This window comes from Lemur catta, chromosome 22 (assembly GCF_020740605.2).
Source record: "Lemur catta isolate mLemCat1 chromosome 22, mLemCat1.pri, whole genome shotgun sequence".
NCBI classification, from domain to species: domain Eukaryota; kingdom Metazoa; phylum Chordata; class Mammalia; order Primates; family Lemuridae; genus Lemur; species Lemur catta.
Window position 1 is genome coordinate 29,031,268 of NC_059149.1, and position 27,878 is coordinate 29,059,145.

General features: G+C 39.3%; 1 long non-coding RNA gene across 1 annotated transcript in view; it reads left to right on the plus strand.

Moving 5' to 3' along the window:
• The window catches only part of LOC123626355, a 53,774-nt gene extending 35,267 nt beyond the window's left edge, over positions 1-18,507 (plus strand). The window contains exons 2-3 of the long non-coding RNA XR_006730819.1: positions 16,441-16,550; positions 18,444-18,507. This is a non-coding gene — a long non-coding RNA (uncharacterized LOC123626355). The remainder of the gene's footprint in view (positions 1-16,440; positions 16,551-18,443) is intronic.
• Positions 18,508-27,878: the final 9,371 nt, after the last annotated feature.

Genomic DNA, 27,878 nt, shown 5'->3' on the forward strand with positions numbered 1-27,878 from the left:
TCCAGATTTATGGTGTCTGCAGAACAAGAATGCTGTCACTCATAATGACTCCGGCCATTATTTATTTATCAGTCCAGGTAAGTTATAATTCACAACACACTGGACAGCTGCTGTTTTTGCCTGCTCATCCGTCATTCCCTCTTTTTCTGTTAACACTACCAATTTTTCTCTGAAAACCACCTTTTCCCACTTTCGGGCGATGGCGTTTGCATGGGTTTGATCTCGTCCCTCCAGTCCTCGGGGGAATGAATGACTCAGAAGTTGGACACAGAGGTTAACCGACCACACAGAGGTTACATGGGCATCTTGAACCAAGGAGAAATATCTATAAACTCACTTGAAATATTAAGAAAGATGATCCTTTCTGCTCCAGTTGCTAGCCGATACAGTGTATGCACAGAGCTGCTCAGGGCAGCATAGAAAGAACCTGCCACCAATAAGTCCACCCCGAGAAAAGAAGACAAAGACAGAGAGGAAGAAAGGCGTTGATCTTCAGAATACACATTTCCCTTTTTCTTTTCCTTTCTTAAGTCAGTGCAAATGGGGTGTTTGTGTCTTGCAACTGAAAGCATCCTGAAGAGTATACAAGTCTTTTTATTGATGATAAAACAGGAAAGAATGATAGAGACAAGATGTAGTTTAAGTAGAAAATACATTAGTTAGAGGTTATTAAGTGAATCACAGAGTTGTTGGGACGGCCAAAGGAATGTACTCGAAGATAAGCTTGCAGAGAAGATTCTCAAGGACAGAACGCCAAACTGGCTTTGTGCTATGTCCCGTCCATGTGGCCGGATGTGCAGAGTATTGTCAATCTAGAACCGTAGTGCATCATTCGCCTGCCTTTGAAAGGTTCGGTACATCCACGGCTGCAGCCCCTACCAGCAGAGTGGATTCTCCACACTGAGCCTTTTTCCTATGGTTGCTCATGTCTGTGTCGAGGTCTGGAGGTTATCTATGAAGCTAATTTATAAGCTTGTATCCTAACCACAAGCAAATGGAGAACTGTGTGTTTTTAGAGTCTACCATGAAAAGGCACTACTCAGAATGCAGGGTCTATCTAAATTTAGGAGAAATGTTCCAAAAATGTCAGATGGCCTTTTCAGTGGTTGTTCTGGTTTATTTTTGTGTAACAAATGGTGCTGAAACGTCATGACGTAAGACAACAATTTATCATCTCTCTCTTAGTTCTGTGAGTAGACTGGATTGAACCAGGCAGTGCTTGCTTACGGTCACTGATGTATTTGCAGTCAGGACTGGAGCGGTGTCACCTGGAGGCTGGATGAGGCTGGGTGTCCTAGCTGTTTCCCTGCATGAATGCCGCCAATACTGGCTGTCAGCTGAGAGTCACTGGGAACTTCTGACCCAGGTGCTTACAAACGTGTTTCCATGATGTATGGGCTTCTCATGGCACCATGGGTAAATTTAACAGAAAACAGGGGATGAGTGTGTGTGAGGCAGGACTATGAAGAAGCCTCCCATTCTCTAAAGGACTCCTCTTGAATTTGGACAGCGTCACTTCCACCATATTCCATTGATCACAGGTCTTCCCAGATTCAAAAGGCAGAGCGGTAATGTCACATTGCCAAGGAGCATGCAGATGAGAGTTGTGGCTGTGGCCATCTTTGGAATACACAACCTGCCAGATTGCCGTTTGAAAGTGGAGAGATGGAGCGTTTTTGCAGCTAAGTCAATAAACAAACACCCATAACATGCTCATACACACGTACACACAAAGACACACTAAATCTTGGTATCCAATCAAAAGTGACTTCAAATACTGAGATAATTATCTTTACTGCGTATTTACCTACCCACACTAAGCCAGAAGCCAGAATTTGTGATCACTCACTGTGATAGAAATAGGAAAGAGAAAAGCATTTGGCAAAATTTACCACCCTTTCATATAAAACCTCTCAATGGAATAGCTATAGAGGGACTGTCTTTTAACATGATAAAAGCTACCCATGGCAAACCCACAGCTAACATCATACTCAACAGCGGCAAGTTGGAAACTTTTCTCAAATTCAGGGGCAAGGCAAGGATGCCCACTTTCACTACTTCTTTTCCACATAGTTCTTAAGTCCAGTGCAATTAGGCAAGAGAAAGAAATAGCAAGCATTTCAATAGGAAAGGAAAAAGTGAAATTATGTGTTTGCTGACAACATGGTATTATGCAGAAAAAACCCTAAAGATTTTATCAAAAAATTGTTAGAATTGATGAATGAATTTGGTAATGTTGCAGTATACAAAATTGACATGCAAAAATAAGCAGCATTTCTATGATTAATAAAAAGCTATCAGTAAATGAAATTAAGAAAACAATCCCATTTACAATAGCAACAAAAAACTAAATACTTCGGTATAAATTTCAGAAGTAAAAGACTCGATACTGAAAATGATAAAACGCTGATAAAAAATTAAGAAAACACAAATAAATGGAAAGATATCCTGTGTTTGTGGCTTAGAAGAATTAACAGTTTTAAAATGTTTATACTACCCAAAGCCATATGCATATTCAGTGCAACCCCTATCACAATTCCAGTGCCATTTTTCACAGAAATGAGAAAAAACAATACTTAAATTAGTATGGAACCACAAAAGACAACAAATAGCTTAAACAATCTGGACCCAAAAGAGCAAACCTGGAGGCATCAGAATACCAGACTTCAAAATATATTACAAAGTGATTATTTAAAAAACAGCAAGGAAATGGCATAAAAACAGACATACTGACTGATAGAACAGGACAGAATGTGCAGAAATAAGCCCGTGTATTTATAGTCAATTGATTTTTGACAAAGGTGTCAAGAACACACAGTGGAGAAAGGACAGTGTCTCCAGCAAATGGTGCAAGAAAAACGGGACATCCACATGCAGAAGAATAAACTGAGATCCTTACCTTATACCATACACAAAAATTAACTCAAAATGGATTAAAAACATGTATGTAAGATCTAAAACTGTGAAATTGCTGGGAGAAAACTTAGAGGAAAACTTCATGGCATTGGTCTGGCAAGGATTTTTGGATATAATCCTACATGCTTAGATAGATAAAACAAAAATAGACAAATTGGTTTGAATCAGACTAAAAAGCTTTTGCACAACAAACAAAACATTCTAAAAAGTGAAGAGAAACCCCACAGAATAAGAAAAAAATATTTGCAAATCATACATCTGATAAAGAGTTAGTATCTTAAATATATTAGAAACTCATCACAATAGAAAGAGAATAAATAACTAAAAAAAAAAGGAAGAAAAAAATGAGCAAAGGACCCGAACAGACAGATACTGCTCAAAAGAAGACATACAAATGGCCAAAAAAGTTCATAAAAAATGTTCAGTATTGCTCATCATTAGAAAAATGCAAATTAAAACTTTAGTGAGATATCACCTCACACCTGTTAGAATGGCTTTTATCAAAATGTAGAAAGATAACAGTTGGTGGCAAGAATGCATAGGAGAGGGAACTCTTGCACATTGTTGGTGGGCATGTAAATTGCTACAGACATTATGGAGAACAGCATGGAGGTTCCTCACAGAATTAAAAAAAGAATTACCATATGATCCAGCAACCCCACTGCTGGGAATATACCCAAAGGAGTGGAAACCAGTATGTCAGAGGGATATCTGCACTCCCTTGTTCATTGCAGTACTATTCGCACTGGCCAAGCTGTGGAATCAACCTAAGTGTCTATCAACAGATGAATAAAGAAAATGTTGTGTATAAGCAAAACGGAACACTATTAAGCCTAAAAAAGAGCAAAATTCTGTCATTTGGGACAACATGGATGTATCTAGAGCACATTGTGCCTAGTCAAATAAGCCAGGCACAGAAAGAGAAGTGCTGTGTAATCTTACTTGTATGTGGAAGCTAATTTTTTAAAAGTTGAAATTATAGAAATGGAATGTCGAATGATGATTGCCATAGACTAGGTGGGGGATGGGGGACTGGGGAACTGCTGGTCAAGGAGTGCAAAGTTTCACCTAGACAGAAGGAATCAGTTTTGGAATCTATTGCAGAGCAGGGTGATTATAGTCAACATTAATATATTGTTTTAAAATAACTAAGGGTAAATTTCACATGTGTTGTCACAAAAATGTTAAGGAAGGTTATGAATATCTTCATTACCTTGATTTAATTATTCCACATTATATACATATAACAAAACATATTGTACTCTGTAAATGTAATGCAATTATGATTTGTCAATTAAAATAATTTTAATGAAAATTTTTACAAAAGCAAATAGGAAAAAGATTGGGGTGGAAGGGTAGGTGTTGGAACTTCCTTCTCAATCAGAGGTGAAGACTCAGGTTCATCAGCACAGGTTTCCATAGTGATGCTGTCTAATGATTTGTGTACTCGACTTCTTTCTTTTTAGTCCTAAGTCAATTTTCTGAAAATGGTTTCACTACAAACATGGGGGTAGATTGGACTGTCAGACTGATGCCCTGCTGTTTTGGACTCAAATCTTCCAAATTGGATTGACAAAATTTTGTTGCTGTTTTTTTTAACAGTGAATAGTATTCCATTTTGTATCTGTGACACATTTCTTTATCCATTCATCTGTTGATGGACACTTCGGTTGATTCCATATCTTGACTAATGTGAATAATGCTGCAGTGGGCAGGGGAGTACAGATAGCCTTTTAACACATTGATTTCCATTCCTTTGGATATATTCCCAGCTGTGGGATTGCTGGAACCTATGGCAGTTCTATTTTTAGTTTGGTGAAGAACCTCCAAACTGTTCTCCATAACGGCTGTACTACTTTATATTCCCATGAAAAGTGAACTAGGGTTCCGTTTTCTCTGCATCCTTGCCAACACGTATCTTATATCTTCTTGATAAAAGCCATTTGAACAGATGTGAGATGACATCTCACCTGAATTAGTAAGTTTCCATAATTAATATGTTGTATATTAGAATTCGTCTTTAAAAAACTAAAGATTCCATTCACTTTGTGACTTTGCTTTTCAAATGCAAGGTGATTTTCGCTTCAGAAAGACAACTGTGTACAGTGTCACCAACACTTCATCCCTGTTGATTTTCAGTTAGATGAAGTCTAGTGATCCTCATTATTTCACCTGCATCTAAAAAATCAGGGTGAGTGAACAGTGTCACTGGCTGTCCCTATCGAGAATTGATGTGAACACAGCTTTGCTGTGGAATTGCTGTAGGGCTGGAATAGTTCTAGACAACACTCAAGATTGCCCCACACTTGCTTATGAAAGACATCCCATGGACACCACTAAGGTGACTTCCAAGTACTCACTGAGACCCCTGAGAACTCATTCAAAATCCAAGAGTTTCTTTGGTCTTTGGAAACGGCTTCCAAATTCCAGCAGTTGCGAAGAAGTTATTTCATTTAAGTACTTGTGAAATCATTTAGTGCAATCATGAAAATGAAGGCAGATTGGTACATTGAGTTGTACCAAATGAAAACCATCTTATATCTTGAATTAAATTAAAGAATATAAATGTTGAGTCTTTCATTTTGATGTCTGTGCCTTCATAATTTGCCATCACTTATATGTGAATAAGACTCTGCTAATCTCAGACTCACGATTCAAAAATATAACAGTCAAAGTTTAGGATCCTATTAGAGAAAGGATTTGGGGAATCTCAACATTTAATGAGGACACTTTTTACTTAATTCCTCTACTTTTAAAATGAAAGTATTTTTACTACCACTCATGAGTCCTGGTATCTTGAAGTCTGGGAATCCTAAGATTCGACTTGCCCAGAAAATAATGCTCTGCTCGTCTGCTGACATCGAGGACAGAGATTGGCATGATGAGCTGAGGGGAGGGAGAGCTGCCTAACTGCTGCTCAAACTTTCACTCAATCTTTGTTCATAGCCCTGCCTCCTATTCCAACTTCCAGAGAATTGGTAGTTCTTCAGAAAAACACGGTTGCTACCCAGCCTTTCCCAATGCCAGCTCTGACTCTGCTTTCTGGAATCTACTGAAACAATTATTACTCTTCCATCTCTTTTCTCTATTTGATTCTTTTTTTTTTTTTTTTTGCTATCGTCTCCTCTCCACTTATATGTCTTTGTTGAGTTTTGCCTTTTGAAAAATTCACTTAATGTATTTTAAGGAGATTTATGGAATAACAAATGTAAATGCATACAATCAATTCTCCGTTTTAACCCTCGTGTGGAGTTTTATCCTTTCTCCTGCTCTGGACATAATTCAAGGTATCCAATTAAGCAGACTGAATAGCTGCTTAGATAAGATATTTATTTGATATATATCAAATCAACGAATCATACTGAAATAATTAATTGAAATTTGCTGAGTGAATGCATCTAAACCATTCAACTAATTTGTCCAATCATTTCAAATTATAGACTTATTTAAAAAATAAACTCTTCAAGGTATAAATACACATCACATGTACAGTAATTGTTATTAAACACTAAGTAGGGCTTGCTCCATAGACGAGAAAACAAGTTATTCCAGAAATTCTTAAACGAAGTCAGAACCATGATGCAGTGAACTGACTGAAGTGATAAAGTCTTTGAAGGAAGACTGAAGGCTGAATGCTGTTCATCTCGGGAAGGAAACTATGAGGGTTGGCTTTTTGTGAGAAAAAAGAGGCATAAAAGAATAAGAAGATGAAAGAGAATGATGTATGTGATGCTTTGTGAATGATGTGGTTAGAGATTCAGGAACTGTGTGGTTACAGCAGACGTTGTGTTGGGGGCATGAAGAGGGCAGATGACTTGACAGTTGGCAACATGAGGGATTCTTTCAACACTGCCGACCATGCAACGTTGGCTCGATCACTTTCTCCACGCCTCCAGGGCTTGGGGAGATTAGGTGCCTTTGAGTTACGCCATGAAGACTGAAGAGACGAATTGAAATGGGCTTGAACTTACACAAAACATTCCTAGGGTAGCTTCTGTCCATAAACTACCAGTTCCTTCATCAAAGGAATCACTAGTACCCACTGGATCTTGCGTGTTGAGAATCAGTCATTCCTCATCCAAAGTGTATGGTCCCATAGTCTTCGTCAATTTTCCTTCGGCAGAGAGTGTGGTATGGCCTCAGGAGGGGCTGAGATCACTACACCCCACTTCCTAACCATAATACAAGTCACTAACTTTGACACATTTGCCTTCAGGAAACCTGCCCTGCCCACAAGCTATTTTTAATCATTTATGAGCTTTCACAGTACAACATTCTAAATATATCTCAGCTCCACCCTTTGTTCTTTATCTCCACGTTTAGTGCCCAAGCTCAGGGCCTCGTGCTTGTTTCTAGTTCTATTGGCACAGCACCTACAGAAACAGGTGGACCTGCTGCATCCAGTCACGCTTTCTGTGTAGCCAACCACTGGAACCATCTGCCGAAAATATGCACCTGCCCATGTCACTATCAAAGTTAAATGAAAATAAAACAAAACAGTTTTGTATAAAAGTTAAAAGCCTTGTGCTCAGTGATCCGGCCACTGCTCCTGTCTCCATTCATAAGTGACTTTCTGCATAGATTTTCTACATCGATTGTGAGGGACCCTACTATAGGACTTTGCTGAAGTTGCCCCCTGTTACTGGAATGCTAACCCACCTGTTTTTGGTCTACACAACACCCACTCACCCTTTTTGTAAGGACTTAGTTCTGGCATCGCTTTCAGAAATTCCTCCCTTGCCCTCCATTCCTCAGCCTGAATTGTGTTCTCTGGCTGTCTGTGTTCCCATGAAAACCTGGGCACCTCTCTAATGATGCCCTTAGAATAATTTATCACCTTCTGCTGTGTCGATCTGTGTGACCTGGTTTGAGGTCTTCTGCAGGCAGTGATTGTGTCCTACTTTCACTTTTGTATCCATAACCCCTAGCATAAGTAATCAATAAATAATTGTTGAATAAATAAACAATCGTGTCCTCTACCTGTCATTTGGAAGAAATGTCACATTCTCAGTAAGATATTTGGTATCCATTTTAAATGTTCCAGTAAACAATTTAAGGTACTTTGAGTGTATTTCCATCAATTTGCTAAATTTCGGAGTTTTATACCCACATGTAACATGCAAAAATAAATTAAGAAAAAAAGAGGTGCCCACGGTAGCCAGTGCCAAAATGCTATTGGTGCTTCTTCCTTTGTTGCAGCAATGTACGATGAAGTCTTTGTAGAAAGAGCTAACTTATTTCCCATGGAAGTTGTGGCACAGATTATATATACACTCTGAATTGGTTAATCTTTCTTCGACACTACTAAAATTATTTTTGCCAATAACAATATAATTCAGACACACTATTCCAGAAGGAATTTTTTTTAAAAATTCAAAAGTGATTATCATTTGGCAAAGTCAGTGGTTTAAAGTTTGCTGGGTTCTCAGAAGTCATTTTCTCCATCTCTGAGATAAATGGAACATATTCAGGAAAAAAATATATTTGTGAAGGGCTTAGCAAGGTCAATTTTGCAGAATGTCAAACTTAAATGCATAAGTATAAACAATATGACTGGAGTATGTATATGATAACCCTTTCCATTTATAGATGGGCATCACTATTCAATTTGTAGAATAAACCACACACAAACAGCCACTAGCAAGATTATAAATGCAACAGACAAATCAAAACCAATTAGTAAAATAAAAAGCCTCTGCAAATCACTACTTAAAAATAATGTATGTAAGTTTAAGAGAGACATATTTATTAAAATTCTTGTTACATTCTACTCATTAATTTTTCTTCCACAATACATCTTCTTAAACAGCTACGAGAAAAGGAAGGATTTGGGGGAGGCCTGTTCTCTCTGGCAACAGGTGATGTGTTTTCTGTTCATCCCCAAATCTCAAAGGAAACCAAACAAACAGGGGAGAGGATGTTTGGCAAGAGATGAGCAATAACCCAACTTTAATTTTGCCCCCCTGTTTCTGAGTGCTCAGCTGGGGCACACGGCTCATTACATATTCATGAAAACGCTTCCCAATTGTGTGAGCCTCTCAGCGCAATGGATTTAGACAACACAATAGCTTGAGAGTGGTAGGGCAACAGTTCAAATTTGAAAAGTACCAGGACACGAAAAATTGAAACACTATTTTTGTGATAATGGAATTTCATTCAGTTTTAGCCATCAAAAGTAAAGAATAAGAGAGCTGCTTCCAATTGCAATTCCAGAAAATGATTGCAATGACATGAATCAGAAATACATACCTCTTACATTTAGAAATCATCTGAGTCAACAACATTATGCATATGACTTATATGTATCCCTTTATATTAAGTAGCAGAAAACTCTTCATAGCTAAAGATTTAAGCCTGTTAACTCACATGATTGTGAAGAAAATCCACAACTTTTCAACGTCTCATATCTCTGAGGTGGAGAACTGTCTGTAGGGACAATTTAATATATGCTGCTCCAAACGTTTATGCAAATGAGCACCTTTTCTAGAGTCAGTGTTAAGAAAAGGCTTCCTAAGTAAAATTGTTGTGTTGACTCGTAAAACTTAACTCAGCCAAAGGGTAATGTGCATTGGCCTTTTTTGTAAGGTTCAGACCGGTTGAGCCTGGTGATTTTATTTCCAAAGGTAACCATCGAGGTCTCGTTCTCAATGAGAGCCAGCCTTTCCCTGTCATTTCAATGCAGCTCAGAGTCCCTCTGCCACATTAAACAATAGTTTCCAGAGAATCTGCCTTTAGGAGTGACAGGTTAAACAGGTACCGAGCGGCTATTTTTCTCTACTAAGGTAATTAAGATTCATGACACATTTTATCACTGATCTACACATACTTAAGTAAAAATCAGACATAATAACACAGAATTTCTGTAAGGAAAATCCAAGAATAACTGCTTCTGAGATTTTTTTTTTTTTCTGTTATCAAGTCTCTCCTTCCCCTGTAACCCCAACTGTCTACCTCAAATAGTTAATGAAATACATGAAATAATTACTAGGATAATGACAGACAAGCTCCATTCACTACTAAATAGAAAGTTTGGGCAGCTTCTCGATTTTAGGAGAGTTATTCAGACATAAAGTTTATACTTTGATAAAATCTATGAAAAAAGGAAAAAATATTGTTTCTGTTTTAGAATTCAGGGTTTTGTAAAATTCCTTGGGAAATGTGGAATGGTATTTAGATATAACATAAAGAATAGTCATTAATGGGAAATGAAAAGGTCATTTTAGCTCATGACTCCTCATTCTTAGAATTTTATCTTTGAAATAAAACTACATTTTACTCAGCCTTTCATCATTGTTCTTATAATAAGCTAGAGGCTTCCACAAATGGTTAAAAATAACAAAAGTAATCCTAGGAGATCTTTTCTGAAACTGCATTTAATTTTGTTTGGTATTTTTCTGTGGTATATTTTCTGAGTATGGTGTTAATTAAAAACATGGGAGTCTTGGTGCAAATTAAGAAATAATTCACAACAATAGACTTCGGGAAGCACTTAATGATCAAATATATGTATTCATCGTGAACAAGTAATTGTTCATTGTGGCAGTTTCGTAAAGAGGGTGAAAAAAATGAATTGCCTAGATAGATCTATATTAGTAATATATATGAAATATGTGAAAAGACTGACATTTATTGATTCTATTATGAAACTTTTATACAAAATTCAGTGTAACCAGGAAATATCACACATAAAGGAAAATCAACCATTATTTATGGAAATATTTGTGCATATGAAGCAAGATGATGGAAACAGAAAGTTATACACAAACCTATAAGAGCTTGGGAAATAAAGATAGTTAGAGATGGTCTAATAACTCTGGCAACGATTAGCATATCACATAGATTGTAGGTCTCTTTGGATCATGTCTATATAAGACTCTGAAATCATGGAATTTTATAATTCAGGGTTGCAATTATTCATGATTACAAGACAAAGATTAGTTTGTCTTAATATGTGGACTCTTACTTGCTTAAAATCTTTGGGGCTTTTTGGTTCTGTGTACATTTTTATTGCTTGAGTAGTTTTGGGGGATTTTTTAGTATTTTATATTTTCTGTCTGTTGTTCTCTGTCATAGCCCAGAATCCAGAAAGCCGTGGAACATGGGCTCTTGTACATATTTGCTGTTTAATGAATAGATGTCAGTAGTGAGAGAAGCAGATCAGAATTTGTGAACGGGGACTTTCTGGACAAATTTAAGCTATATGGGTAGAATTCACAAAGTGTTATCAATCTTCATTAGTTCTTGAGAAGGACAGCACCCTGCCAAGAGCAAAGAAGTCATGTTGCCTCTTTAACTTTTAAAGCGGATTTTTACACACTCTGAAAAGGGCTATCATCTTATAAAACTCGTGAGAAAGGAATGGTCCATGCCGGACTTTACACATCAAGAGAGAAGTTTGGTGAACTGGTCATAGAGTTTTTCCTGTAATCACTGCATCAGTAAGATGAAAAATATGGGGAAAAAAGACCAGCTTCCTCAGGTTTCTGAGGAAGTTTCATAGAAAGCCCTTTCTGGGTGGCAGGCTGGGTGTGGAGAAGTGTGGAAATCCTGGCAGAAGAAAGCAAGAAGGCAAAGAGGTCGGGTGGGACCTGCCTCCTGTGACTCGCTCCTGGTTGAAAAGCCTCAGTGGGTTTCAGGGGGATTAGAAACTTGGGTAAGTTTGTGGGTTCAAGGTCAGGAGCACATTGCCTGCACTCTCTGCTGGGATTCTGTGGGGAGACCACCCACCTGCAGAACAGAAATGGCCACGTGATGTTTCTGGACAGGGGACCTGAGAGACCCCAGAGCGCACGCTCAGCCCCAGCACTCCCTCTGTCTCCAGAGCAGAGAGAGCTCGCCAGCTAGAGCTCTCATGGCCCTCAAAGGAGGCACAGAAGGTGACTGAGAACTGGGAATTACCCTATCGCCAGGGAAGTGCTGTAATATAGGCCCAGGGGACACCACAGCCAAAAGCATGAGGTGGAAAACCCGGTGAGAAGGGGTAGAGACGCCTGCACCTTCCCAGGGACGGGGCTGTGGCAGTGCAGGTGGGCCTGGCCCTGCGAGGCCTCAGTGGAGCCAGCAGACTCCGGTTGCTTCAGCTGTGGACCCTTCAGCAGGGAGTCAGTGAGGATGGAGGGAAATGTTTAAAGACCCTGAGACACTTCAGTGGGCTCCAGGCAGGACCTCAAGACAGAACAGGGACAGGTTCCCAGGGCAAGGCCAGGATGTGCAGCTGAACTCCCTATTCTGCCTCATAAAAGTGAGGTCATAAAAGCTTAGGAAGAGGAAGACGGGGAGGACAGCCAGAATCATCAGTTACGGAATCTGAATTTTGAGTTTAGCTAAATACTTTTCCTATTGTAAACTGTAATTGGCTGAATTACCTTAAAACAGCAAAAATGTTTTCCTTTTTTTTGATTTCTGAATATTTTCAATTTTGAGGGATATGCTAGTAGAGTGTTTTCTATAGAAAATACCTATTAGATTTCTTTTAATTGGCTTTTTTCCCCCACAAGAGTTTATGCTCCTGTGGATTTGCCTGCCACCCAAATATTAGTAAAATTTACAGATCACACCATCCATTTTACTGAGGAGGAATAGGGAGATGTAGAGTTCTCAGAAAGCAGTGCAGAGTAAACTTAGAAAAGAGGATGACAATGAGGTCTGGCAATTATAAAAAATGGAGTGAAAACCTCCCTGGAAATCAAATCACCTGGGACCAGGATTTGACTGTTTGGAACACGCTGATCTGTATTGTCGGCAAGACTGTCTAAAAATGACCACTGAGACCTCTAAAAGCCAAAGATGTCTCAGAGCCAGAACTGCATTTTGATACTTCGACAAGGATTCTCCAACAATCAATACAAATCATGTATTTAGAAATTAGAGGAATGGAATGCGTCTCCACAAAGGAGACTCCAGAAATTGAAAATCTCAAGGATTTATACTGTAAAAGGCTTTGGGAATAAAGGCTATGCAAACGGATGTGCAAAAACCAGTTGCCATTTTACTAATTAGAACATGTTTGGAGGAGGGAAGGCACAGAAGCACTCACAGGTCGGCCCTTTTCCACATGCAAAGCAAACTCCTCCCTCACACAAAGGTGCTCACATCAGTCATAATGGACAGTCTCGATGCACAGTAGGACAGCAACCCCCTGGGTCTAGCAACTGTAATACAATCCGCAATGGAGAAGTGAGCATTTTCATGTCACCCATGAAACCATGAAATAAATCTTGAGAACTATATTCCATAAATGCTTCACCCATAGAGAAAAAAAAAAGCATATTTAAAGATCAGGATTAGGTCAGGAACTGTGATCCCATGGAGGGAAAAAAGCTTATATATATGAAAGTGGGATAAAAGGTTCCGTTTGAGCTTACACCCTCAAGTTCAAAGAACTCACACCAGAGACAAATTCTGCAAAAGATGATGATTGTGGCAAGAACTGCATTTAGTGTTTATGTCTTTGTGAACAACTTTATGCTGGGTCACCAGAGACTCTGTGAGAAGAGAAACCTTATAAATTTTTTATTGGAAAAGAAAGTTTTTTTTTTCATGCAAGAGCAATTTTTAAATCTCAGAGTGTTCAAAAAGGGAGAAACTTCATAAAGACAGTACATAAATATATCTTTTTTATGTCCTTATTAGTAATAATATACTATCTTAGAGAAGAATATGTTTTAGGATGGAAAAATTAGATAACAGGAAGACATAACTGCATGAATTTTAAAAACTCACTCAACGTTTGGATAGATAACCTTCTAGAAAATTTCAAACATGTAGTTGCATATTTCTTTTGATGGTATTTCATGTGTAAATGTGATTTTGTGAAAATATCAATTCCTTCTACAATAGCTTTAGGAGATTTCTTATATTAAGTGAACTTACAACAATATATTCAACATTATTTCTAATTTACAGTATTTCCCTATTAAATATAAGAATATGTTGATGAACATTGCTGTGAGCAAATGCTTCCTCCCTTATTTAAGTTTTACCCTTGCGACCCGTGGCTTACACATCACCCTCCAGGAAAGGAACTTACAGGTGCAGGGAGGAAGCATTCAGGGGAATGTGTCCACGTGTCTTACCTGGTCCCAGCTGTTAACTCAAAGCACCTGTGTATTTTTTATGTGTTAACTGGTATGTTCTACGAGGAATAAGACCTGAGGGACATGGATAAAAAGCCTGTATCTCAGTAGCAGAATTTTCCAAACATTGAAGATTCTCAACCTTGTGTTCTTCACTTTTATCTTCCTCACCGAGGAATTAGGATTTTCTCATTTACATATTAAGATCACATTTTACAAAAAGAGACACACAAACTTCAGTAGGCACCTATTAGATCAGCTTTAAACAAACATAGATATTTAAGATCATACACTAAAAAGATTGGAAGTCATGTTTATTTAATACACTTTAATAATAAAAGCAGTTGCACTTCAATCAGGCACATCCCACGAGGTGCTGTATTTCAATTTATTCAATTATCAAAATAACACTGAGTGATGCCCATTTTTTAAACGGAAAATGCTAAGGCTTAGGAAATTAAATAACTCAACCCAGGTATCACAGGTAGGAGTTGGCAAAGTCTGTTGTGAAACTATATTCTTCCTTAACCAAAAGCCAACACTATGAGCTTGCTTAATCTGGCTGGTTTGTAAACTTGCCACAGAATGTTTTAAATCTTGAGACTTGCTAAAGAAAATCACTCCAGTTAAGTTAATTTTCTCAAGTTGTCTCTTAAAAGGACTTCAAAATGTTTTTTCTTGTGTTTACCTGAAGTTAGGAATTTCTGAAACAGAAAATTGCCTTCACTGTGGTTTATCAAGTGATACTTTATCACTGTTGAAATGTTTTAAATATTAGTGAATAACAGGTACATTCAAATAAGACAAAAGCTTTATGTTTATTCATTGCTTATGCTGATTAATTACAGCTGATAAATCCTCTCCCTTTCTTCTTTCCAACTTAAGAAGTATGAATCCATGAATCCAACACCAACTAGTTTAATTTAATACTACCAGACATATCATTAAAACATTTTAATATAATCATTTAAACTAGGATTTCAATATCCTTAACAAGTCTATTATAGCTGTTCATTCTGACACTTAATGAAATGTGTCTTCTATAGTACTGTATTTTCCCCATCACTAAGGGAGTTTACTAATTTTTTTCTGCATCTCACTTCATCCCCTCCCCAATTTTGAAAATCCTAAACCTCTGCATTTTAACATGAGCTTGAGAAGGGCTGCCATGACCTAGACGGTTCACCACCTTGTGCATCTTGCTTTAGTCGGTGGCCTTGTGTCGACTGTTGCTGTCCTTTCTCAGGGGTCCACCGTGACGCCCAGCATAGATCCCCATGAGTCGTATTAGAAGCGTTCTGTGTCTTAGCGACTCATCCAATCCAGACTGATTTTGGTTTATTTGCTTGGATCCCTAATGTGGACAACACTGATATCAAAGATTTTAACACTGTCTGTTGTCTGTGCAAAATATGCCTCACTTTGGCATGGTTATGAATTATGTTCCTTCCAAAATTCATACCTTGAAGCCCTACCCACCAGTACCTCAGAATGTGACTGTATTTGCAGATAGGGTTTCTAAAGAGGTAATTAAAGTGAAGCACCTGGGTGGGCACCAATCCAACCTGATTTGTTGTCCTTATAATAAGAGGAAATTAGGCACAGCCATGTGCAGAGAACAGCTAGCGAGAGATTGCAGGTGACCAGCTACAAGCCAAGAGACCCCAGACCTCAGAAGAAACCAACCCCCCTGACACTTGATCAGGAGACTCCACAACTGTGAGAAAATAGATTTCCGTTTATGCCACCTGGTTTGTGGTATTTTTTAACAGCAACCCCAGATGACTAGTATAAGCAATAATGGCTGCTTTTGCCCAAAACAGCTCCAAGTGTTGGAACTATCTAACAATCTGGCTTTTGTGGGTCCATATCAGCTATATTCTGAAGCTCCTCCCAGCATCTTTCCCCCTCCGGGGTCAATACATTCCCCAGAGATTGGTTTGTAATTTGACCCTCATTATTCTCCGATGGAGATGAGGGGAGGGGGGGCAGGTCCTGAGGGAGCACACGCTGTCTGCACTGTCTTCAAACCTGTGAGGCGTGGACCACAGGACTTTAATAGGTAGAAGTGGGGCCGTTCTGCAGGCTCATGAAATCCAGTGGGATCTGGAGGTTCAAAGTTCTCTAGAGCATTGACCCAGATGTCCCCATTCCATGTCCCAGAATCCTACTTCTTCCCATCCAGGGCCCTGGCTTAGGTATAGAGCATTGCCACAGTTGACAAATCAACTGTGTCCAGAGCTTCACTACCCTTATAATTAAGGCTTTGTCCTGATCCATCCAACTACAGGGGACAGGAGTTCTATTTATATGTTAGCAGAGGTGTCCAAATGACTGTCACTTTTTCCTTAAATTGGTGATTAATCACTCTTTCCTTTTGCCAGCACATCCATAGCATTTATCAAGAATCACCTGATGCCATTATTCCTTTAATTACTACTCCCCACAGAGCTCTCAGGTGCAGAGGAAATTGTGGTCTCTCCCAATGGAAGTTCTAACAACCGCATGGCTGCAGAGGGGCCCAAAGTCCACTTCGTACCAGTGATAGCCAGACAATAGGTAAGAGATATGATACGTCTTTAAAATCTCATTATGAAGTCTTCTTGGTCAGACCATTTTGGTATAGTCTTAGGTGAGACTCTCTGGGAATCAGTACTTGAGGTTGGGATACTCTGGCAGGAAATCCATTGAGGAACACTCCAGTGATAGCAAAAGGGCCAGGCTGGTCACATAGAGGTAAACTGCCATGCCGTTGTAAGAAATGACCCAGCCAGTCTCACGGAGGAATCCAGAGCTTGAATCGCTCTTGGAATTTGCCCAAAACTGAGGCATCATATACCCTATCCCGGAAAAAGTCTTTGGCTGCAGGCTGCTCCCAGAGAGAAAACATAACCTTGAGCAAAGAAGTGCTTTTTGGCTGAGGTCGATTCCTGAAGAAAGGCCAGGTGATGTCCATGTGAGGTCAGCTGTGAGCCTTCAGCATCTGTCCTCAGCTGCAGAAATTAAGGCTTCTGTCTAGAACAAAGGATCAGGAAAGCACATCATAGCAGCTATGGGTCTCAGAGATCCTGAGAAAACTAGCAGGGGAAAACATTTAGTTTAAGGATGCATGAATGTGAGACAAAAGTCCTATCCGTTCTACTATCCATGAGACAAATTGTGACAGAGCCCTCTAGTACCAGGATCACAAGCAATCTAAATTCAGCCAAATTATCTCCCCACCACCTCAGTGCGGGAACAAACACTGTTTCCATCAGAGCGCTGAGGACTAAATGTTCTGCCATGATGTTCTCAACTGCATTACTATTAATATCTATTAAAATTATAAAATATTTTTAAATGTTGGAACACAGAGAAAAAAAATCATTCTTAATGTTACAGAATTACTGTCTTCATTTTGATTAATTCCTTATCTACCCACTCACAGACCCGGGTTTTTTGCATGGTTATTATTTGAGATTACATTCAATTTTGTATCTTGATTTTTTTCCCCTTGGCATTGCTTTTTAAAAATTTTATTTTATTGAAATATAATTTATAATAGTGTGCATCAATTATAATAGTGTATAGTTTATTGAGTCTGAGTCATGCACTCACAGGAAACCACCAACCATACACAGGGTACAAGACATTGACATCCCTTCCGCCAACCAAAAGATTCCGTGGGCCCTTTTGTGGTCCAAACCTCTCTCCACTTAGTCCCAGGCAACTAAAGATCTGCCTTATTTCACCAATAATTAGTTTGCATTTTCTAATATTGTATATACATGGAATTTATATACTCTTTTTACCCTCTTTTCAGCAGCTTCCTTCACTAGCAAACCGATTTTGAGACTGATCCAGTTGTTAGAAGTGTCAGCAGTTCGTTCTTTCCATTACTACATAGTATTCTATTGCATAGATACACTACATTTGTGTATCCATTCACTCATTGATACATATTCTATTTGTTTCCAGTTTGGGCTATTATGAATAAATATTTGTATACAAATAGTTTGTAGACGTAAGTTTTTATTTCTCTTGGATAAATACAGAGAAGTGAATTGCTAAGGCAAATGGTGAGTGTACATTTAATTTTTTAAGAAATTGCCAAACTGTTTTCCAAAGGCCTGGCAGTAGTTTAAATTCTCATCAGTAGTGTATGAGAGTTCCAATTGTTCCACAACTTTGGCAATAGTTGATATTGTTGGTCTTTTAAATTTTTGCTATTCTAATGGATGTATAGTAGTATTTTGTGGTCTTAATTTGCATTTTCCTAATGTCATAGTAGGCACATTTGATGGGCTCATTTGCCCCAGTGACGTGCCTTGGCATCCAAAAACCGATTGTGCAACTGAAGAAATAGACTCACAAAGTTGGACAACGGTTTTTGACGAGGGTGCCAAAAGGATTTCTAAGTAAGGGTCATGGGAGACCTGCCTTCTTCATGTGTGTGTTTTCTATGTTCTTCAGATTTTCTACAAGAAAACATTACTACTTTTCAACCATGAAATCAGAAACTTTTTCATAAGGAGAAACAGGTAAGAAAGTTTACAATCACTGGTTTTCAAACCTGTTATCATTATTTTATAAAGCTTGCAAATGCCAGGCTTTGGGGGACTCCACATTGGACTGTGCTTTTCAAAAAAGAAAAAGTCTACTTTTCAGCTATGCTGGTTGGAAGCATCACATCTCTTTTTCTATCTGATTACTGTTACCTGTAAAATTTTCACAATCTCATCTGCTGAAACTTTAGATTATTTATGATGAAGGCTTATCAAGAAATAAGTAAATTATCATGCATAATTTAGAGGCATTTTTGCACATAAAGGTTTTGACTGAGAGTTTCTTTTTTGAAATTTTAAACTAAGGTAAAAAATTAAATCCAACTTAATTTCATTATTCAGCAATCTTCTCTGATGATAAAAAATATTTGATTTGTATATGTGAAATAAGTAAAACTTAAGTGATTATTTAAGTCTAAACAGGATAATACCAACTTTTACTAAGACTGTTTTCTGGGTTCCTAAGTGGCGTACTTACTGTTTGGGTAAAGAAATTAAAGACTTGCATGGATTTCCAAAATTAAATTTATTGAAAATATTAATTCTAAAAGATAGAATTCCTTTTATATTCTATCCTATTATGTACACACATTCTAATATGTTTCATTATTGGAATTACATCTATGGAGACTGAGTTATTTGGGCTACAAGAAAGAGATGTAGTGGCTTCTGGAAAGTCGTGAAAGGTGTGCGTAATCTGTTTATTAAGGACTTTCGGTTCACCGCAGTGTGTAGATTAATTTGACTGAATCCATGCACTGTGCTCTGTTAAATGCCCCTTTCCTTCAGGTAACATTTTGAGGGAACGCATTGACTTCTAGGCCTCGATTTTTCCCACACCAGCTCCCACCCATCTCACTGTGGGTAGATGCAAACAGGGAGGGAATAAATCAGGCTTAATGAAAGTTAATTTAAAAAAAAAAAAAAAAAGCCTCAGGAATTTTAAGTGACTAGAATCCTGAGTCAACTGTTTGAACTAAATGCCACCAAAACTTAGCTTGCCTTAGTTGCCACTGGGTTTAAACTAACATAAAAATCAACACATAAAGGACCATGAAAAAATTAAAGGCTGAGCACGCCAAGATGGTGATGGGTTACCAAATGGTAAAATGAACATAAATGTTTGGTTTAAAAGGAGATGCCTTACAAAGGGCTGGCCTCGCAGTTACCTTTCAATCATGCATGTTAAAATCTGGAAATAGACCAAAGGGCAAAACTGAGGTCAATCTGCACAACTCACAGTGGAGATGAGCTAAGTCTCAGGCAATGGGCTCTCTCCCTGGCAGTGCAGCCCCGGAGCCTGTGCGTCCTGTGGGTCTCTCAGTTCATTCTTATCTGTCATCCGTAGTTGATTTGCCCCTTCTGCTTCGATTGCCATCATCTCAATATAAAAGGAAAGAGCTTGAAAACAATCTGCCAGCCTGGAACCTAACGAAGATGAAAACTGTATTAAAGTATCCAAGAGTTGCTTAACTTTCCTATGACATTACCAGCAAGCATAAGATCACATGTCCCCTTTGGAGAAACCAAAGAGAAGTTCCTATTAATATGTTCCCCTCCCAAAGCCCCAACCCTCCCCCCCAAAATTCATAGAACACCAGTGGAAACATTTTCTGTGGCTTAAAATGCCAGGAAACAAAGTGTTTAATCCAAGCTTGACTTTGTCCTTCTTGCTGATTACAACACCAGGGACACTCTCTGTTTCCTTTTTTTTTTTTTTTTTTTTTTCTTTTTTTAAGTATACTCAGACTTTACAAATACATGGCACAGAACCAGAGTCTCACTTTGTGGAATAGTCAGTCATCAGAATTTCCTTGAAAATAAAAAGTAATGACATCAAGTGAATCATTCCTTTGAAAATGCCATTCAAGTGCTAAGCCAGAGAAGAGATTGTGCTGAGTCATTCAGAACTAGAAATAAAGCTCAGGACAAACTTTACAGGTTCAGAAAACTGGATGCTTTTTTCATCTTCAAGGCAGCTTCAGCCAAATTAAAACTAGTGCTGGGATCAGGAGCAAGGTTTAAGAAGATATATAAAGAATATCAAGATTTTTTTAATAAAAAAACCCTTATTACTATACATTTATTAATTTGGGATCATAAATTGGCAGGTAGGTGAGGCAGGATTTGCAAAACTTAATTCAGGCGTCTTATTGAAAAGACTAGTCAGTTTGTGGTTTTTCTTTCCCCATTGTACTGCTTCCTGCTTCTTATTTCATATTCTTTTTTAGGTTATGGCCACAATTCTCAAACAGGTGTCTTTATTACTGACAGATAAATTCAAGTAAGAGTGATGATTCTTTGAGTATATACATACAGAAGTATTGTGTGTCCTTGATAAGGCTTCCCTAGTTATAAATGATAGTTTTCCTTTTGCCTAAATTATATAAACTAAATAAGGTGATACTATACTAGTAAGACATTCAAACCGGCAATTTGATTTGTTTGGTAAAAATGCAAAACACAAATGATGATGTGCAAACTCAGTTTGTTGGTAAAATCTTGCCCGCTGTGGGGTGTCTCACCTTGGCATCCTTAGTGCCCATTGCTGCTGAGGCAGATTACACCATATCAGCACCGAAATGGATAATATTTCAAAACCAAAACAGGTTCATTTTGTTACAAAAAACATATATTTTACTAATTCTACTGAGAATGCGCTTTTGAAAAGAGTAAAAGATCCCTTTCTGTGTGTAAGAGCCAAGAGCGATGCAGATACTTCTTTAAAGTTTATATTGAGTAACAAAATCTAAGTAGTATGTAATAGGAGAAAGTTTAATGTTGAGCAGGTATTTCTGGTACTAAGTCTCAGCTATGATCCATCCTAGCTTTGAGGATATCGTTTAGATTCTATTTTTTCCTCAGCTTGCTTAAATATAAACCAGTGGTTTCAGCCAGGACCCCAATTCGTACTCTCTCTCTCTGATCATTTAGACTGATATCTTTTGTGAATTATTATATTTAGAGCTGCCTTTGTGGCCACAACCATTTATTCTTCCTCCTTTATGACTCAAAATCTATACCCATCCTTGTTAAAAATTGTCTCTGTGCCATCAGCCCACAGATGCCATCCTTCATGCACGTCTGTTAGCAGATTCCCGTCTCCACTTTCCTCCACGCGCACCTGGGGGCAGTGTGGGCTCTGTGAGGCTTTTCCTGACATACTCTCTGGCCAGCACCTCCGACTTCCTTATTCACTGTCCTTGCGTAGCAGGGACAGAGCAGAGAAATTCCAGTCTCAGCTGAATCTAATAATCCAGTTCCCCACCTTGTTCCGACCTGTACTAGAAGTTTCAAGAGATAAACTTTCTTGCATACGATACCACGCAAACCGTAAATTCATCAACCTCCACAGAGCACTGAAAAGGCACCAGGTAATCCCAGGTAATCCTACTGTGCCTCCTTAGTCAACTCTTGTTTATTCTCCACGGTTGCAAATAAAACTGCTACTTTCTGCTGGTAACTTTGACCCCTAAACCTTCCCATCAATCGCAAGAGATGTTGTACATCTTAGAAAAATATAAAAATTAGCATACTTTAAACTCAGATTCCCGCCAAATCTAAAAATATTCTACATTTACTTTCTGTGTGGTCTAAGTGCATCAAAAAACGGAGGTGATCTAGTATTTAGGAACAGGGAAATTTTCAGAACTCTGAGAACCAATGTGCTATGCTTTCCCCTGAGTTTTATTACTTTCTATTTCTTAATATTCATTGCACAACCTAAGCTACAGGTTCCACCCTGAGGAAGCACCTATTCACAAAACTCTTACTTTGGCTTGTTAGTTTAACTGAAATAATTTAAATTAAATAATAAACCTCAATAAATTTTGAGAAAGTGGCATCACAGTCCCCACTTGCTACATTAAGGCAGCGAATACATGTAGCCATTTTCCTGTGACGTCTGTAATGTCTGGGAAACAGGAAACATTTTTCTTTCTTCACTAGACTCTGCTTCTCTCCACCAAGTCTCCCTCCCGTAATCCCGGCTGTGACGAGTACAGCCCCGGCTGTAGAGGGGAAGGCAGTATCTGCGGTGCTGAGTCAACTATTTGTCATGAGGTATTAAATCACAAAGAGAGGAAAGTCATCTAGATTTATTATTTAATCTTAGAGGTAAGGAAATATGGACCCAGCGGGGTAAAATCACTTACCCAAAGGCATATAACTAACGGATGATGGAGCGCAGAACAGAGCCCACGATGCCCACTTCTAGACGGGGCCCCGATGTCCCTGCACAGGTGACGTCAGTCCTCAGACAGGTGCTTGTTGTTCCAAATGACTCCTTCACAGTTAAAGAAAATCTGACCCTGCTGAAAGCTATACAGAATTCCAAAGTCACCGGTTTCAATTCCCTGTTTTTCTTTCTCTTTCTATCCAGTAATTTTGCTGAGACTTCTACATCTGTAGTTATTTTATGAACTATAATTAAGTAGTACTAACTAACTTATCACCTTAACTTAACCTATGTATCTCCAGTTTGCCATGACCCCGTCTCTTTTTGGTCATATTCTGTGATGAGGTCCAAGATATTTTATATCATCTGAAGACAAAATCAGAGACATGGGATGTTGTCCTTTATAATGAGTTTGGACGGTTCTCCGGGAGGCTGCCTGTCGATTCTGGTCCTGTGCTTCTCCACGCCGATAGCGCATACGGAGACTCTGACATCTGAGGATCTCTCACCTATTTGCTGTCAGGGCTCAGTTCCCTTTTGCGTTTGCTCTTTGTGCTTCCAGTGCCTGCTCATATTAATGTCTGTGATTAATTCCTAAGGCAAAAATGTGCTGTGCACCTTCTCTGTGCCCTGTGCTACATGAGTAGACCAAACAACACAATCGTGGGAAAACTTGGAGCCTGTTCCTTCATTAACCTTTTACTCTAGGAATAAGGGAAAATATTAAACAGATAAATACACAAAAAAAAATTTAGGGTTTTGTGTAACAAAAACAGAGAGCTGTGAGAGAGTAAATTAGGGAGGCTGGAATGAGTCTAGAGAAATAGGAGACTTGGTTTCTCTGCATCCCGTGCTATCCCAGAGATTCCGCTGTGAAGAGCACAGAACCCAGTTTGGATGGTTCTCCCAGTATTGCGGCATCTGCAACTTTCACTCAAATGCTCCATAATGACAGTGACAAGTTCAGAGCTGTAACCCATCCCCAAACCTTATTTCAGCTTTCTTTATTCCATTTTCAAATATTGTTGCACATGGCCCACATTAGTCAGAAAACCCATTTTAAACACCAGAGACCAATTCTAAATAAAAAGCAACACAAGAAAAATAAGCTGAGAAAAAGTTATCAAAAATACAACAAGAAAACTCACAGAGATGAAGACCTGTCAAAGCCACCTGTAATGGAACAGGGACCAGAGCAGCTCCAGGTGTGCAGAGAATGGGCCTGAACACTCTCCATAGTCGGGCCTCTTCTCCCCGTGCATGAACGCGCTTCATTTTCTCCCCTGCAGACAGCTTGCCAGGGCACTTGCTGTCCGGAGGGTCCCAGGTTCATAAGCTGCAGATCCAAGTGAGGTTCCTCATTCCAGGGATGGACGCTGATGAGATGGATCACAGGCCCATTCTTGGGCAATTCATCGCAGCCAGAGGAGCGAAATGTTTTGACCGGCAGAAGTCAGTGGAAGCAGTTAGAGTCACTTCTCTGAAAGAAGGCGTCACTCACGGAAGAGGCATCTACAGGGGACCTTCGTAACTCCTCGCTGGACACCCACCATTTCCCTCCAGCCCACCCTGCTGCGTTTCTCCTCCCAGGGGGCCTAATCAGTTACCTCTGGGGGAGACTTTTGTATTTGTTCACAGGATGAATGTCTTATTATAATACAGGCTAATTTTGAAATTGGGAATGTTTTTCCCCAATATGAACACCCCAGGGCAAATTCACTTGTTATATCTGTCTAGTCCCGCGGCTTTCAGAGGATTCAAGAGAACCGAAGTTACGATCGGCAGGAGAAGCTTCAGCTGCTGGATTAGATCTTATGACAATCCTCTCAAATAATAGGGGAAAATAAGGTGACTAAGGGGTGACAAAGGAGAAAGCACCATTGGGTGGGCTCTATTGAGCGAGAGTAGGTGGCGGGGTGTTCTGGGGGGAAGTGACCACGTACAGCTCGTGAGCAGCTTCAGAAGCCACTTCCCCACGTGATTTGTAAGCTGCGTGTGTTGAGAGGCACGACCGAGGCCGTCATTACCGACTCCGACATGCGGAAGTGCTCTGCCAAGGCATTTCTTGCTGGACGTGGGGCAAACGTGTGAAAAACCCATGTACTGGCCCGAAGGGACCAGGTGATACCAACGCCACGATCTCAGGAGCTGTAGGAGAGAGAAGTTCGTTTATTACTCACCTTCATGCCTAAGGCACATGGTCCAGGGGCGGCTCTGCTCTGGGACACAGACTGATGGGGGCGCCTGCTGGAACAGGTGGCTTTTGGGGTGCCAGGGAAGGTGAGGACAGAGCCTCAGGGTTTCATGCCAGTTCTCCTACGCTTCAGGATGGATGAAAAGCAAGGTCCTTCTCCCCTCTGCCCGGAAGCTCCCCGGTGCTTCTCCTGCACACTCTGCTGCCAGCCTGCCCAAATTCCTCACTCCTTCGTAGGCTCATGCTGTGCTGCCTAACTGCAAGAGGGATAAGAAGCATATTGATTGGGGGGCAAGGCAGGGAGATAGATTTTTGTAAACTATTTCAATTTATTCCCAAGTAATATTTCTTTAGAGTTTTAATGATTTCTCAGGAACATAAAATATTAATTTAAGTGTCTTGAAAAGTCATCCATTTCATCCAGGTTTTCAAATTCATGAACACAAAATTGAAAAAGGTCATAAGCCTTTATTTTTCTATATTTGTGGTTATTAACCCATCCTTAATTACACCCAATTTTATACATGTGTATATTCTTCTTCCACACTACAATTATTTTTAACTAAGTAGACTAATATTTCTTTCTCATATTTTGTTAGATTTTGGAGTTATTTTATGATTGGACTAATGTTTTTGTCGGTAAACTGATGTGTTTAAACACACATCATAATCTAACTGGAAGGAAATGCCAGCTCACCGAGATAAACATCCTCTGAAGGCTAGTGATCAGTCTGTATTTGGTCCAAAAAGCATCACACAACTGCCTTACTGAAGAACAAAATAAGACACATTCCATGTGAAGACTTTCTACTTTTCCTTTGTTTTACTCGTAAACTGACATGGAATTTCATTAGAACATACCTTGCCCCTGTTCTATCATTTGTAAATCATCCAATAAACCTTCTCATCAGATATATGTAGCCTTAGATATGACTGTGGGAGAGGGACATTTTCCCAGAGGGATCTGGAAGTCATATTTTGGAGGTTATTGTAGTAACGTCGATACAAAACAGCCAAAGAAATAAATAAACTCACTGACACCGATGTTGCTTTCAACGTCTCTTTAGAAAATGAAAATGCGTCGATAATAGGGACAGGTCAGAGAAAGGGGAGTGACAAATTAAAAGTAAAAGGGATTGCTGAGAGGAAGGAGAAGGCATGAGGCGGGGGAGGTCAAGTTAGAGCGGTGAAGAAATTGAATGAAGGAAGAGTGCCCAGGACTCCTACGTGATTAGAAGGTGTCTCATTTGCCAGGACGGGGCCTGACCTAGCAGGCACGCTCGCTCTCGGCAGTTAGGCTGCTTGTATTATTCAGTCAAACGAAGACAACGCAGTAGCTGACACCACCATAGGTAAATAAAATGATTGAAACCATGTTTACAAAAAATATCAGAAAATCATCCCAAATGGTCTATCCAACGGTTTGTGCAGATTGTTAGACTCATCTAAGCTCCATTATTTCGAGGCAAATGATTCCATTACAGATATTTGTAGGTGATGCAGTGGTCACTTGTAGATAACTCTCTGGCAGCATTTGGGTACCAATGATAGAAGAGCTAGAACGTGACCCCATTAAATACTCTCCATGACTACCTGGGGAACGATTGAGCGCTTCATCAGCACTGCTTGCCATATGTTTCAACCTCAATTACCCAAGTTAGGTTGTGTGTGCTCTAGTATAACGTGCATCATATTTTTTTATAAGGAGAGTGAACGTTAAGGCAGAAGGTATTGAGCTGGATGTATGATGCGGTACACAGAACATAAAAGTTATGAACTATATTCCTTCAAGTGTGTGTATGGCAACTGAAATCTTTTACATCAGTGAATAAATGCAGCAATAACACTGCAGGCAAATTCAGCCAGTCATAACTCAGCAGCATCTCACACAGTTCCTGGCCTTAGAAACCCAAATTCAGTGACTAGATCCTGGTAGGAGCATGGGAGAGGGGTGGGGGTTAAAAACTTACCTATTGGTTAAAATGCACACTCTCCTGGTGGAGGGCACACTGCAAGCCTCACTTCAACATTAAAGAGTGCATCCATGTAACAAAAATGCTCGTACCCCCTTAATATTTTGAAATAATAAAAAGGAAACGTGGACGTATAATTGATATGCAAACAGAGAAGAAAATGGAGTCATATAAAACGCTCAACTAAAACCCAAAAAGGCAGAAATAATTGTGGAAGGCAAAACAAACAAACAAAAATAAGGACAACAAATAGAAAACAATAACAAATACACTAGATGTTAACCCACCTATATCAATAATCGCTTTACAGTGAAGACTACAAAATGTTGCTGAAAGAAATTAAAGAAAATACAAAGATATCCCTTGTTCGTGGATTGGCAGACAATATTTTTGAAATGTCCATACTACCCAAAGCAATCTCCAGATTCCATGAAATTCCTGTCAAAGTTTCTAGGACCTTTTTTGCAGAAATAGAAAAACTCATTTAAAATTAATATGAAGTCTCAAGGGACCCCCAAATAGCCAAAACAATCTTGAAAGAGAACACAGTTGGAGGATGGACTCAAATTCCTCAATTTCAGAACTTACCACCAAGCTACAGTTATTCAAACAGTGTGGTATTGGCATAAGAACAGACATACAGAGGAATGGAACAGAACAGAGATCCTGGAATAAACCCTCGTACATGTGGTCAGCTGAGTTTCAACCAGGGTGCCAAGATCAGTTAATATAGGTAAAGGCCATTGGGATGGAATGAATGCATTTCACATGGAAGAATGACAGGACATTTTGGGGGTGGGAGCATCAGGAATAGACTGCTATGGACTGAACTGTGCTCCCTCCAAATTCATATGTTAAAGCTCTGATCCTCGACGTGCTGGTATTTGGAGGTGGGGCCACAGTAGTAAAGTGTATTTCTTGCTCACAAAACATTCTGAGAGGTGCAGCAGCTCTCCTGCAAGCCACAAACTGAGGCTTTGGTTTGCTTGCATTTTGTTG